Raw genomic sequence first — 15,219 nt, 5'->3', positions numbered from 1 at the left:
ATGTGTAAATTTCTTTCCTTTATAACATCTTTAAAAGTGTGATCAATGTACGTTATGCAGGGCATCAGATCCACACGTGCCATGAGGTACATGGAATCGGATGTGTGAACAAATCATAGACCAGCATTTTAAAAACATCGGGTTTTCAGACCAAATAGCACTTCCTGAAATGAAGTTTGTGCCTGTGTCAAAGTCAGCGAGAGAGAGAGACCCTTTTTATCTCCGAAAGAATTTACTGAGGAAATAAAAAAGTAGTCCACCCCCTCACATTATTTCGTGAAAAGTACACCTTCCTGAAATTATTTACAAGGTTTATCTTGCGCTGGCACACATATTTGCACACTGACACGAAGAAGTGTTCTGGAAGGAAGAAATCTGGGGCTCAGCGAGAGTCGTTGTTAGTTACGATTTTCTCTTGACCTCCCAGTTGCTTTCGCTCAGAATCAGTGCTGCAAGTTGGCAACTTCTCAAGCCCTCTCTCGCTGTCCCCCAACGTGAAGTGCACGAGAGCAGGCGGGCCAAACCGTCAGAGTGAAGAATGGCGGACAGGCTCGGCGTTTGGAAACTACTGGCGGATACTCGTCTGCACGACTAGGACTTCGCGAGTTGAACTTTCAAAGCCTCCCGCCGCCTCCTCCTTTCCCACGGCGTTCATTTAACCTTCCTCCGTTTGGAACCCTGGTCTTGCCGCTTCATCTCCCCCAAAGCTGCCACGCGATTGTCTCGGATTGTTGGCTAGCTTTCCGACCGGGTCGGGTGGGATGGGCTGGAGTGGCGTGGGGAAAAGAAGGAAGCCGGCGACTAAAGTTTGAGGTGCCCGACGCTCGCTGCCACCCGCCCGCCCTGTGCACAGAAACGGAGAGGGCCGGGGAAGCGACGGCCGAGGCGTCTGTGAGTCTGCAGCGCCGCGACCGGCTGGAAGGTACCCCGGCCGTCAACGAGCCTTTCCAGTCGGGACCCCGAGATGCGCTCTCGCTTCGAGGTTGCCCCAGAGCTTGCAGGCTCCATTGGCTGAGGGGATCCAGCGTCTCCTACTGCTACCAGATCGGCTCAAGCCAACACCGACGCCGCTTCCTCCTCCTCCTCCTCCCTGGATTCGTGTGCGTTTCTCTCTCTTTCTCTCTCTCACTCCAGCCCACTTTCTTTCCCTCTCCCCCAAGCGGTGCAGCCGCAAGCAGCTGAAATGGACTGGAAAATGGCCAGTGGTGGCAGATCGAGCTTTTAGATTATCCGTTTCACGTTTGGTACTTAGCTGCCTCTAATCTCTTTTTATTTGCCAGAACTCCTAGTTTTGGCGGGAGAGGAGGGGAAAAGGGGGAAGCGGGATAGAGGGGGAGGCTGCCGCTGTCGCCGTTTCTCTACACGATAATATGTTTATATGATTAGCTGAGCCCAGGGGTGGAGAAAAGAGAAAGAGAGAGGGGGGTGGAGATTGGAAGAGGTGGAGGCTGGAGGTGGCTCCAGTTCAGAGCTAGTGGAGAGTCTGTGTCAGGACTTCGCAATCCCCAGTCACACACGGAGAGGTGCATGAACGAAAAGGAGCTGGCAGTACAATTCATTGCCCCCCCCCCCTTTCCATTCCTTTCCTTCTTTGTGGCGATTTCATGCCCCTTCTTTCCTCTCCCCGTTGCTTTAAGCGCGGCCAGTTTGGCTCTTGATCTCTGTTCATGGGGCAGTAGCAGAGCATCTGAGGAAAAAGCGAAGCTTCAAGAAGGGCTGGAACTGGATCCTGCCAGAAGCCAGAATGTCATCAAGGGTGATGCAAAGAAGATGGAAGAAAAGGACGGAGAAAGAGAGGCTGCCTTTTTAAAAAAAAAGATTTGTGTTTTTTAATGCCTGTGTCTCTCTGCGCATTGCAATTGCATCCCCCTTCTCTACTTCGCCTCCTCCCTGAAGAAGAAGAAAAAAACCCGAATTGATTCTCCTGTTGGCATCGTGGTTTTGTTTTCTGTTTTTTTCTTCTTCTTTCCAATCGTTCCAGTTGCTTAGAGAAAAGAGAGAAAGATAGGACTCTTGGGCTGGTCACATCCAAAGGATTTTGCACCTAGCTCTCTTTTGTTGTGGTGCTTTTAGAGTACCGGAAGAATTGTTTCGATTTTCCTTTCTGGCTTGCGCCGTTTCTTTCCCCCTCTCCCGAATAATTTTCCTTCCTTCCTCGCTTTTTTTTTTTTTTTGGAGAGAAAGCAGCGCGCGTTGGGAACTGCGGGGGGGGAAATGTTGACTTAACCCCTCCAAAAGCCCCTCGGCTGGCTGGGTTTGCTAGGAGAAAGGGAGGAGGACGAGGAAGAAGAGAACCCGCCTTTTGTACGTTTTGTCCCAGCTCAGCGAGCTGCAAAGCCAGCTGTTTCCCCGGCTTTCTTCACTTCTACCCAGCCCAGCTATTTTGCCTGCCCGGCGATCCTCCTGCCCGATCTGGCTTTCTTCTTCTGCCGCTTCCCAGGCCCAAGCCCTCGTGATCAGAAAGGGACTCATCCTGCGCCTCCTTTCTGGGGCACCCAGATGCAAGAGAAACCCTGCCCCGCAATTGGCTGCAAATCCAAAGGTAAGCGAGGTTGGGGAAGATGAGCTTTTCTGTACTTATAGTACCTGTTTGCTTGCTTCGGTTGCCCCTCGTTTTGCAAGCCATTTGCACGCGAGGGGGCGGCTTAATTGGAGAGCGGGGGTGCGCTGTAGAGATTCGTTGCTAGTCCTTTGTTTTCCCTGTGGGAAGTGAACCCCTCCAATACACCCGTAAGATGCCTGGAACTCTTTTCTGTCCCACTCGTTTCTTATTCGCATTCATTCAAATATTTCTCTTGTCTCATACCTTAAAAAAATCTGTGCACTACATAAATCAGAGTATAATTATGACAAGGGAAGGAGAAGCAAAGAAGTGAGACCTTGGACCTGAGGCCGATGTAGGGGTGAGAGTGGAAGAAGATTGTCATGGCCACTTCTTCCAATATCTACCCACTTCCGTCCTCTGGCAAAGGTGAGGGTTAATGCCAAGGGGGCTTCCCCAGATCCATGAAACACAGGGACGGGGAGAGAAGGCTGACCTGAAAATGCAATTAGATACGAACCAAGGCAAGTAGATGTGGCAGTCCTTAGGACCAAAGCATCTTGGAAAAAACTCAGAGTCCTGCTGGAGGAGGGCCAGAGGTGTTTTTAAGACTTTGGGAGGGTCAGGCATATCAGATCCAAGCCACGGGAACTGTCCTGGATGAAGAATGCACTGATAGGGAACTGTCCTGGATGAAGAATGCACTGATACCGCTTAGCAAAGAAGCTCTTGTCAAAGAAGCTTGGAAGAACACCTTCATATGGGGATGGTGGGGGTGGTCTTTCTCCTTGTTTTGCCTGTTCTTCTGGACATCTGGCATCAGATTCTGGATTTGTTGGGTGGGTTGAAGGAGAGGGATCTGACTGACTTGATAAACTTTGTCCAACCCTTACAAACTCATTTGATCTGGCAGTATTTATCATCAATTTCAGTGGAACTTTATTTTCACTTAAAAAAAAGTGCTGCATAATTGTCAGCTTGTTAGAGCTGTTCTTAAGTTCCTGTGATACTTCACTATAAGGAGGCATTAGGTGTTCCACTGATTTTAAGTAGCTTCACTTGCAAACAAGCCTGCCAAAGTGAGCAGGTATAGTACTGAACAAGAAATACTGTATATGGAAGGAGGTACAAAACTTTCCAGCCATCTTTTTCTAACTATTTTCTTTAAGTTGGCAGCTCTTATTTCGCCATGGAAAGAAATTGGTGTTTGTGGGTGTGTGTGTGAGTGAGTGTAAGGGAGTTCCTTTAGTAATCCTTCTTGCTTCAGAGATGGCAGAAAAAGCTTCAAAAGCAGCCTTACAAGTTTCGTAGTAACAGCAAGAGCCATCTGGATCCTGTTACTGTAAGATATTTTCTCCTCTCTGTTTTTGGTTTGCTCCTCCAACATTCTTTAGTGGAAGTACAGATTCCCCAACTCAGGGATTCTTTTCAAGGAAAACGCCTGGCAGTTGATTTCATTAATCTGGCTGCGTGAATGCCTAAGCAGGCCTTGCCGGCTCTTGTTCCTCCTCCTGCATTTAAATTGTACTATACATTGAAAAGGAAAAGTTGCAGTCCTTGAGTAAAAGATCACTTGTTGCACACATATTTTCACCTATCACACAAGGAAGCAGAAGGGATATATCTGTGTTTGCATGTCTCCTGCAAAGGCTTCCACTTAGCAATAAATAACAGTCCTTTCCCGTTGTGGCCTAAAGACTGGTTTCCTCTTTGCCTGTACTGTAGAAAGAAGTCTAGGGCCACCTGGAGACAATGCAAAGAAAGTGTGTGGCATGCTAGAGATGTCTGAAAGGATATTTGCTTTTTCTTTTCTTTTTAGTGCTAGAATACTAAAAATAAATGTAATGAAATTTAGGGGAAGGTGATACTGGATATAGTTCTTCAGTCAAGAAAAAACTACCTTTTCTAAGGCTTCAGGTATGGGGAGATTTCTTGCTTGCTCGCTCATATGTTGGAGATAATTAATAGCTTCTGATAATACTAGTGATGGTGTTAGTAGATGCACATATAATTGGTATGGCAGAAAGGAAAGTTAGCTTATTTGGGGCTTCAGGTGTGTTTTTCTTTTCCTCCAGAAATTATTCTCGTTAGAAAGAATCCTGCAGAACAAATGCTCTGTTGTTTGGTTTCTTCAGATACTCAGATTCCCTCTCTTTTGTTACTTGCTACTAAAAGAGGTGCCATTTCACATCATTCTGCACAAATTGTTTGAATTAATGCAAGTGTGAATTCTTACCCTTTGAAGGAGCCCATTAGCATATCAAAGGTTTCTTAGCTTTCAGCTCAATTGAGAAAACTTCAGTCTGTCTTCCATTTGCTTCCAAAGCAGAGGCCCAAAGGGCAGTGAGGAATTGTAAAGGGGTAAAAAGGGGAGGTAGAATTGGGTTATATTTCTGAACTTTTACTGTTTTGTAATTATGCCAGGGAAGAACATAGTCTGTATGCTGCTGGCCCTTGTAAGCAGCCAAACAATTATATTCCATTGATTAATGGTTTATACTAAGAAAAAGAGTGACCTTTTTCTATGGTGGCCACTGTTGCATAGTTTCTGGTATCTGCTAGTTATTCTGTTAGTGGGATTTGCAAGGCCTTTTCTTCCTGCCTCAGCTTTGGATATGGTCTACATATTAGTGCATTGGGAGGCTCAATGGGAAAGAACTTTTAATTACTTAAAATGCACACATACACACAAATCAATCTTTAAAATAAAATACCATTCTGTTCACAGCCTTTGAAACAAGCATACATTTCTTTCAATACATGTACTAGGAAATGCATTGTTTTTCCATAGAACTGATGCAGAATTTTATTTTCTAAACTATTTATATTTTTGGCAAATTTATTGACAAATTTCCCAAGATAATAATACTTAGGTGGTTTCTTGATTAATAATGATGATGATCCCCAATATATGTGTACTGATAGGTACTGGTTTTTGTTTTGTTGCTGTTACTGCCATTCTCAAAAATTGTGAAAGTAGTATAATCAATATTCTTCAAATAGTTATAGCAAGGACTGCCTGTGTCATCCGCTTGTAGAATATTCATTATTGTATTTTAAGATAGTTTGTATTGCTGTTGCATCTACACCCTTTTATTCATTTGTTAAGTACTGGTTATCCTGTGTAATTAAAAGAGATAGCTCATTTTACTTCTTCACTATCTTTAAAAATCAATATTCACAATCTGGCGGACATGGAGAGAAGCAGAATGCGGTTCTCCTTCAGTAGATCATTCATAGGAAACCAAAATTTAGGAGATTTCATACTAGGCTTCTCAAAAATAACTTTCCTGTCATCTCTAAGTTCTCTTGGAGACTTATTTTTGTTTCTTCAGTTTATCAAGTCTATATACAGGTCATTTGATACGACTTCTGAAGCTTGGTTTTAAATACAGTTATTTTATAATAAGACAGATTTCTGCTACAGAATTGTTTCTTCACAAAAAACCAGGGCTGCCTAGAAGTAAAATGAGCAGAACAAAATCTAATGTAAGATGTTTTGAGACTTCTGCTATTTTGAAATAGTCAAAATATTTCAAAATTGTATAGTGGATATCTTTTAGCATAATGTGAAATTACATAGAGATAGTTTTCTGAAGTTGCCTTTAGTTGCATTTGTCAGTTACTTTTTTGGTGGTATAGGAGCATATTGATCACTCTATTATTAATTACTGTATTATAATTACTGTATGACACTTAAGTTGCTTTTAACTTTTCTGTTTTGGATATAAACTGTTGTAGAGGAAGTAGATTATCCTGTAGTCATTAGAGATAATTTAAAACTTGTCTTGATATCTTGCACTTTGGCTTTGATTTCAAGATTTGACAAATTTCAAACACTGGAGAATGTCACAGAATGAAAACTTTCAGCATTTCATAGAGCAAAATTAGGCCACATAGACAGAAATTAATGTGCTACAGCAGTGTTTAAGCTGCCATTTTTAATCATAGTGGGTTACATTGTGTTGGCAACAGAAATTGTACATAGATTTTAGGTTGCTCTGAAGTCTAGCAGCTGGAGAAATCAGCCTATTGCATCAATATGGGGTAGAACAAACCAATTATTTAAGGTTTTGATTTGAAAGATTCCACTAAACTTTCATTCATTCACATTCTCTCTCCCTCTCTCTCCCTTACATGCATACACACACATTTACATATTTAGCTTCCATATTCATTATCAGAACATCAAAGCAAGTAGCCCATTTTGTGAATGTTTTAAAAAAATACACAGATAGTGATCTTGCAAGTCTTAATTTAAGACAACAATGGGAGGCTTTTGGATGTTTCCTTCCTTAAAATAAGCAAAGGAAAATATATATATATATATATATATATATATATATATATATATATATATAAAATGAAAATCTGCCTAGCAATCCATAATTTGTACTTCAGAATTATGTGGCTTCAAGTTTCCTATGCCAGGAATGGGAATTACTAAAATGGGGTACCAAAGAAATACTAAGAAAAGTTTGCTGAAATCATAGTAAAAGATAGATATAGATATATATAATATATATACACACACATACATACATACGTATATATATACACACATATACATAAACACATATATATATAATAAATAAAACATCTCAATAAACTGGTTTTCAATCATATCAGTATCTATCATTTAATCTGTCACTTATTGTATTCTTAAGTGACAAAAATGCATATTCCAAATGAAATATGTAATTTATAGTATTTTGCGCCTACTTGCAAAAGAATGAATGTATGTACCATTTGGGGTTCCTAATGACAAATAGAAGCATATATTATAATAGATGCTACCTAAAAGAAAGTTAAGAAAAATATGAATTGATATTTAAAATAACAAACCTTCCATTTCCATAATGTGTATTCCATAATACATGTCACAAATATAACTGAACTTACTGTCATACTGAGATATTTTACCCTTTAATGTCTTTTGTTTTTTTAATGAACTGTTTCACAGTACATATTTCACTTAATCTCGGGATTTTAAATTTATTTGGGATTAATAATTTCAAATAAATTTTGGAACCCATTATTATTCTACCAGATGAAGGCTAGGAAGGAATAATCTGGGATAGAGTTATAATTTTTAATCCATGCTCAGAAGAATAGTTATGGGACAGTACAGTTAGACTTCATGTCACTCTTAATGGAATTAATGGAATTACTTTACCCCTAATAGTTATGTATAACATATTGCATATAACTGTTGTCTGAGTATTTCATAGAGCTAACAAGGCATGTATGAGGGAAAAAAACTAGTACAGGTCATTTGATAGTACATTTAAAAAACAAACACACCCTAAAGTTAAAGGATATAAAATATTATAACTCTGCATAAAAAAAATGGAAACCCAAAATTTTATGTTACATTGATTCTCAAAAACATTTCCTACTGTTGTTTTCCTGTTTGGGAAAAAAAAATGCATTTAGTTCTGTAGATTGCTTAAAATAAGAAAGTGACCCATTCTGAATGGATAGGAGCCAGTGATGTTAATGTTATGTTATGTTATGTTATGTTCATAAACCTGCATGAAGTAGTTAATTTGCTCAGTTCTTTCTGCAATTGGATATTAGCTGAACTTCCGGGAAAGATATATTTTTAAAAAGATCTATTAAAGATGTTAGCCTTGTATCAATTTAGTGAAATAGAATTTGTTACTTCTTACTGCTTGTTTCTTTATTTCTGATGAAGATGACTTGTGAAGTGTTTCTGCATGTGCATATTTACTGATAAAGACATGACAGTTCTTTAATGGGAATTGAAACATGAAGTGTAACTTGATCCATTTAAGATTGATTTTAGAAGAAATTGTTCTTGATCAGATTTTGAATTACACTGCAAGAAAGATTATGGACCATTATCACAAAGGCTGCATTTTATAAGTTGAAGAAACAGTACATAATTAGCATCTGCCGTTATTTTCCCTCTTGTGTGGCATTTGTATCAGTGACTTCTTCAGAAGTCTGCTATTCTCTCATACACGGACACACACACACAAATTTTATTTAGAAAGGTATAATAATCAAAAACATAGTTGACTGCAGTAAATACAGAGCTAACACCTGCAGGGAAAGTGCAGCCTACACCAGCAACAGAATGGCTATTGATTGTTTTGGTGGCAGAAACAAGTTTAAATGCAACTTGTTTAATTATACAGATAAAGTTTTATGAGTAATATACTTCATCTTTGTAGAAGATTTTATATGTTGTGTGCTGGTAAGTAAAATACCATCATGGTTGTATAATTTTGTTCAATTATCAGAACAGCTAAGAAGGAAAAATCAATTTACACTGAAAAACCACAGAAATGAGATTACCTTGTTAAGCAGGAACTTACCCACAGTGTCTAAATTGCTTAGGATGATCAAGAATAGCAGTATTTAATGCACTAAGAAGAATATAGAGTAGTCTGCACATTCAACCATAGCTGTTTTCTTTCTCCATAGAAGAACCCTAGTAGATGCAAATTTATACTGCTTTAACTTCCTCCAAGTGCAATAATATGTTTCACACTATACATATGTTATCTATGTATCTGAGATGTTTTGTATGTGTAACTATAGATGTAGATATGAATATCAATACAGTATTTAACTTGTTTTTGAAATGGATAGACAGAAAACCATCATATGTTTCAAGCAAACATAAAGTCTAAAGATAAATTGTATTTCACAGAGTGCTCTTAATAATATACACATTTATGCTGGCAGTGTAGGAAAACACTGTTTATTACTCCAGAAATTATTGTTCAGCTTTAGTAAAATATATATTTGAGAATGCGATAGTGTTTTTGGTGGTCTTGAACATGCAAATTTTGTCTGTTGATTATATGTTTTGTATTTCAGTAGTCTGAAAATATTGCCTCTGTAGAGGAAGCTAGAATTTTTAGGTTTTGCGATCTCATTGAACACCTGCCTTAGTTTCCTAAAGTACATAAACTCCTGCTTCACTGAATCACTAGAACTGTCTCAGCTAAAAGGGGAAGGCAACATAACAATGTAATTCGTGGGAGTCCTTTGTGAATCACAAAGTTATCTCACTAGAATTCCTGAATAAAATAGCTGAAAAGGGAAGACAAATGCCAACTGAATAAAGATGTTAAACCAGATCTTTGCCTCAGGTTAAAATTGAGGTAAGCTCTAGTCCAGAGGTAATGTCTCCCTCTACAGAGCACAAAAATAATCAATGGCATGACAGTGGAGCAGCATGTCTTGAGAGGCAAAGAGGGATCTTTGGATGGTAACATCTTAGAATAAAGAGATTAGAAATATTAAAATATATTCAGGAATTTAAATGACTGATAATGAAATAAACTTCTTTTACGCTGCGTCTTACAACTGTTCTTCAGCTGAAGGCATATGAATAAAGAGTATACAACTTAATTGTGAATTGTGGTGAGTGTGTTATAGACAGGAATTATTCTCTGCAAGGTATTTGAAAGCAATTGCAGGAATGAAGCAGGCACCCACTGTTTTAATATTTAAAATATGGACAAGAATTTGACATCACTGCAACTCTTGCAACATGCAAGAGAGATCTTTCTTTCTTTCTTTCTTTCTTTCTTTCTTTCTTTCTTTCTTTCTTTCTTTCTTTCTTTCTCTCTCTCTCTCTCTCTCTCTCTCTCTCTCTCTCTCTCTCTCTCTCTTTCTTTCTTTCTTTCTTTCTTTCTTTCTTTCTTGTTATATAAACAGAAAATGTATTGCAAGAAGTGTCCCTTTGTTTTCTCTTAGGTGAAGGACTAACTAACCTTTAACTAGATTTGTGCAGCTAAATGTGACTCATGATTTATAAACATTTCTGCTTTAATAGTTCAGTATTACATTGTGATTTCCAATTTTTAACCATTTTCACAAGAAGCACATAGAAAATGAATTGTACGCAAATGAAAGACTGAGATCCAAATCTTGTGTTTTAGACATTACACTGTGTAATTCACTTGTTTTGCCAACAATTTGCACAAAGGTTAATTCAAATAAAATATGAATTAGGGTCCTAACTCAAATGTATCAAATGGATTGTCATTAGCTTAGAGGGTTTGTGGCTAAAACATACTTTTTATATCTAATTTAATTTTTATATCATTTTTGCTAATTTTGCAATTGTATATTAATTTTTTTCATCTATTTAAAAAAAACGAGATCTTAGGCTGAGTTTGCACTAAATGTCTTCAGTTAAGAAAATACTCGCTATCCCTGCTGTCACCTTCAGCTTCTTCTTACGTTATTGTGAAGGTTGGTAAATGTTTCCATTTCTTTTGTGAATATTCTAGTTTTTTCAAAACAGGGAAAGCCATGTCACAGTAATAATGATTCTACGATCAGCATTTGTTTGTTTGTGGATGTACTACTAATTCAGTGTATAGGTATTCATTTTAAACAAAAGATATCGCATCCTGTTATGTGATCATAGAGAGGTAATATGTGTAAAAAACAGGGACAAGAGATATACATTTATTGCTATTACCAGTTTGATTCATGATTTGTAAAAGTTTAGTTTTATAAGGTTTAAGTGTAACTTCTGTAAAGATTTGGAGAATACTTACTGAAACTTTTCAGCATGTTACTATCCACTGTGTTTTAAAGCCTTTACCCTTCAGTTTTTTTCTATGATGCAACATTAAGCCTCATATCCACCCTGTCTTAGAACACCATATTGCGTCTGCTGCATTTTTGTATCAGTCAGGGCTGCCTTATGATTATTATTTTGTTCATTTGACAGAATACCTAAAGTTCCATTACTGCTAAAATTGTTCTTTGCTGTTAGGTAAATGAAGAAATAAGACTGATCTTATTTTGGCTATTTTGATTTCTCCTTGCTTGCTAATATTGGTGATAATTAAATTGGGGTGGAGTTTAGGGTTGATTTTGGAGCAAGGTTTAATATAACTTACAGTAGGTAGTCATAACAGTCCCTCTGAAGAGGGAAAGAATTCTTTGTTTTCACCCCTAAGTAATCATAATTCACCCCATAGTTAAGTAGTAGGCTAATGGTTTACTAGACATCAAAAATTCTTTGAGCCTACAACTACAAGTACGATCTGCAACAAAATGTTGTGGTATGAAGTGCAGGTGTTCAGGAATTGAGCCATTATCCCCTCTCATTGATTTCCCATTTTCCCTGTGAATCAGGCAGCACTTTCTAGCCACTGAGCAGTCTTAGTTTTCCCTGAGCTGTTTTTTAGATCTCTTGCTCCCCCCGCCTGCCTCCCACCTTAAGGATTTTATTCTAAAGAATTTTGTGCATTACTACAAATCTCAGGATTTCCTCAAGTCTGCTGTTATTCTGTTGTGTACTTGATTGTATTATTTTGCCTAGATAAGCAGTGGCTCTCATAGCTAGAATGTTAGAGGGAATGATATTTTTACTGGCATGCCAAGAATTTTTGACATCCACTCCCACCCACCCCTTTTAGTGAGTGAGTTCCACCAAATTTGTTTGTACAAGAACACACACAAGACGCACAACACACACGCAGTGAAAGTAATTCTAAACCAGTTCAGATTCTGCTGCTGTTCTGTTTAAAGTGTTTTTGGGTGGCATTTTTTTGGCAAGTTGCTCAGTCTGATTTCATGATAGAACATGATTGTTGGTATGACTCAGCCATTGTCTTTGCCATTTTCAACATGTCATAGCTTGATGCGAACTCCTTCCCTTTTTGTCAGGTTTGAAAGGAAGGGTCTTGTTGGCAAAATGCAAATAATGATACAGGGACCTTTTGAACTAGGTAAATAAAATGGGTCCCCAAAGACATACTTTCTCTAAGAGGTATTTTTGTTTCAGTAGCATGGAAGGCTCAGCAACAATTGTGATTGCATTTTAATGCTGATGAAATATTCTTTACTAACTGACAAGACCTGATTCCCTTTGTGTTCAGCGCTGGTGCATATCTGGACTAGATGGATGTCTTTCGAAATCATTGTCGCTACGTTAGTATACATGGAAGAAATAACTGGGTTCTAATTTGCCTGGTGTTTTAAAGTTAATCTTGCTCACCTTCAGAAAAGCAACTAAAAGAAAATACATCGTTGCTGATGGACAAAATAAAAAGACTAGGAAAGAAAGACAGAATTTCTATAGTGAATGGTCCATTTCTCTTTTGGTTTATATTGGTTGAGCGTGGGAGATTAGTTTTCCAACTTAATATTTCAAGATACTCAGTTTTTCAAAATTGCTACCTGATTCATTTGTTTTTGAAATAGCTGTTCTATATTCTCTTCCTCATTACTTTGTCCTTCTTTCCTGATCTGTGTGTTGGATTGTAAATCTTATCCTGTAATTTTGATTCAGTGTTCTGACTTGGAATTATGTGATTGCAGTCCAACATATCTGGCTCTGCCTAGGTTTGGTTAAGATCCTCAAGATCACATCATTTGGAAATAAAAGAAAAGAATCAGTATATGACTAATAACCAAAATAACTGCTAGAAATATTCCTGTGTATATGTGCTTAAATCTCTTTCTATAACTACTTTGTTTTTATTTTTTTTATAACTTGACCCATAAAAGCCCTTATGAATTTGTTTTAACAATTTTATTTAACTGTCTTTCCTATACTATATTCTTCATAAATAAAATGTAGATCTCTCTTTCTCTTGGTCTGTGTCATTTTATATAAACTTGATTATGGCTTTCATTTTTCTCCCCTTTGGTAACATTGTCTACATTACCATCCATATTAGAGTTTGGTCCTTATTCCTGTAATTTACATGCTGATCCTGACTGCTGGGGTTGAAATTTTATAAGCAAGGAAGTGAATTTTAAGTGGAGACTGCAAGTGATTTCCTGATTAATAGAGAAATGTATGCCAAAAAGGTAAACTAAGCTTGAATGTCTAAAGTCAATATTCTAAACCAGAAATCTGGTCTGGTTTATATGAGTAGTCTTTCAGATTATGAAGCCTACACATTTATCTCATGGAAAGCCTTATTGAACTCAATAGAAATACATAAAATTGTATTGAGAAATAAGAACTGACTCTTTCAGAAAGGCAATTAAATATTCTTCCATCTGGGAAAAGTTATACTATAGTTTTCCAGTAAAACATTAGCTTCTTCAGATTGGTTACTAACCATAGTTGGCGTGTCTAGCACTTTTGGCACAGCATGATTGAATTTTATTGAGATTATACTGATCATTTGATGGGGACAATACTTATATATATCTCAAACAAAATAAAACTATTTTCCCCCCTGTGGAAAAGAACAGAACTATTTCCTCTGTAAGGAAAAAAAAAAAAAGTTTATGAGAATGAGTAACTTTTTCCAAAAATACTATTCTCATTTCAGATTATGTGCTTATTTTTCTTAAAATGCTCACTCTTGTATTCAGTAAAATTGATGCTAAACTTTGAGCCAGCGAGTTAATCCCAAATGGAATCAGTTCTGGTTTAGGTGGCAGAGGGACATTAAACAGAGCCATAGTGCTGGATTTGTTTATTTTGGATAAGAAGATGATTTAGCCTGGAAGTAATGACTTGTTTTGGGTGGGCCCTCTACTTTAGGATGGTCCGGTGTTGGTTTACTTTTAGCCATAAAAGCCTTTATGAGGCTTTGGAAAAGAGACTTTTGCATCTTGGTATGCAGAAGTTGAAGCAGCTTAGCTGCTTTGAACTGTATAGAGTCACCAAGAGGGCAAAGAAATCAGGATGCCTCCTTCGGGAACTATTGATGTCAGGTAATGCTTATGGAAATGAGATATCCTTCAGCATTTTTTAAAATATTGTCAATTTGTTTGAATTCTTTTGCTAAACTTTGCATTTCCTACGTAGTTTTTTGCCAACTCTTCACATTACCTGCAGAGGGAGCTTGTATATATGATAATCTAAATAATCATGGTATTTCAGGAATAAAAGTGTTCCCTCCCCCTTTCCCAAGCATAAATGCAGTTTCTGTTTGTTAATAGCATTCCTTGTTAGATTACTCAAAATATAACTGTTTATGTGGAAACATGCTAGAGAGTGAGAGACTATATTTTGGTGAAGGCATATCTTTAATGGTGCACAGCCTCTTGCCAAATATAATCTTAAATAAAAGATTATCACATTACCTCTAACTCAATGCAAAGGCTGCTCTCTCAGGTGTTGTAAGTTGTTTTAAAATGTAATTTTATTAACTCTTCAGTTGTCTTACAATAAGTGTCAATAATTGTAAATAGTATTTGGAAAAATATTATTAGGCAGGGTACTATTGTTAAATAATTTTTTATCTTCATTAAAAACACATAATTTTATTACCTTAATTTAGTGTTATATTTTTTGTGTTTTGTAAACTCAGTTTCTTTTTCATTAGATTTATTGCAGTACAAATGCAAAATTAACTCCTCATATTTCATTTGTAATTAAAATATAACTGACAAATTAATGTAAACCATAATTAAACATGACATCCAATTGCTAAACATTTAGAATGCAGCAGTAAACCTTTTATTATTGCTTTAAATACTGAAATTAAAGATAACAGAACAACTAATAATATTCAGTTATGACTAATAAGCATATTTCTATAAATATTGACTGTTCCATCTGGTACAAGGAACTAAATCAATCAAATATTCCTCTTTTATAAATTAATATAACTTTTTTTAAATGCACAAATGGATTGTTTGTACTTGCTTTGGTATTTGAACACTGTTCTAAATCTAGCAAGTCTTAGGTGATAAATCCATCATATCAT

At 37.1% G+C, this 15,219-nt stretch overlaps 1 protein-coding gene across 6 annotated transcripts in view; it reads left to right on the top strand.

The window, feature by feature from the left end:
• The first annotated feature begins 891 nt into the window (after positions 1-891).
• The window catches only part of ADGRL2 (adhesion G protein-coupled receptor L2), a 206,916-nt gene continuing 192,588 nt past the window's right edge, over positions 892-15,219 (top strand). For 3 of the 6 annotated variants that reach the window (XR_015798463.1, XM_088153883.1, XM_088153884.1), the window contains exon 1: positions 892-2,542. The gene's annotated coding sequence lies outside the window, so the exon portion shown is untranslated. Of the gene's footprint in view, positions 2,543-14,120; positions 14,222-15,219 lie in introns of those variants that run through there. The other 3 variants (XM_088153880.1, XM_088153882.1, XM_088153881.1) reach the window with 3 other exon arrangements.

Source organism: Python bivittatus, unplaced genomic scaffold (assembly GCF_059951505.1).
Source record: "Python bivittatus isolate LINGU-HERP-01145 unplaced genomic scaffold, Pbiv_v1 ctg000700_np1212, whole genome shotgun sequence".
NCBI lineage: Eukaryota > Metazoa > Chordata > Lepidosauria > Squamata > Pythonidae > Python > Python bivittatus.
The sequence above is the reverse complement of the archived record's forward strand: the minus strand, read 5'-3'. Positions and strand labels throughout refer to the sequence as shown.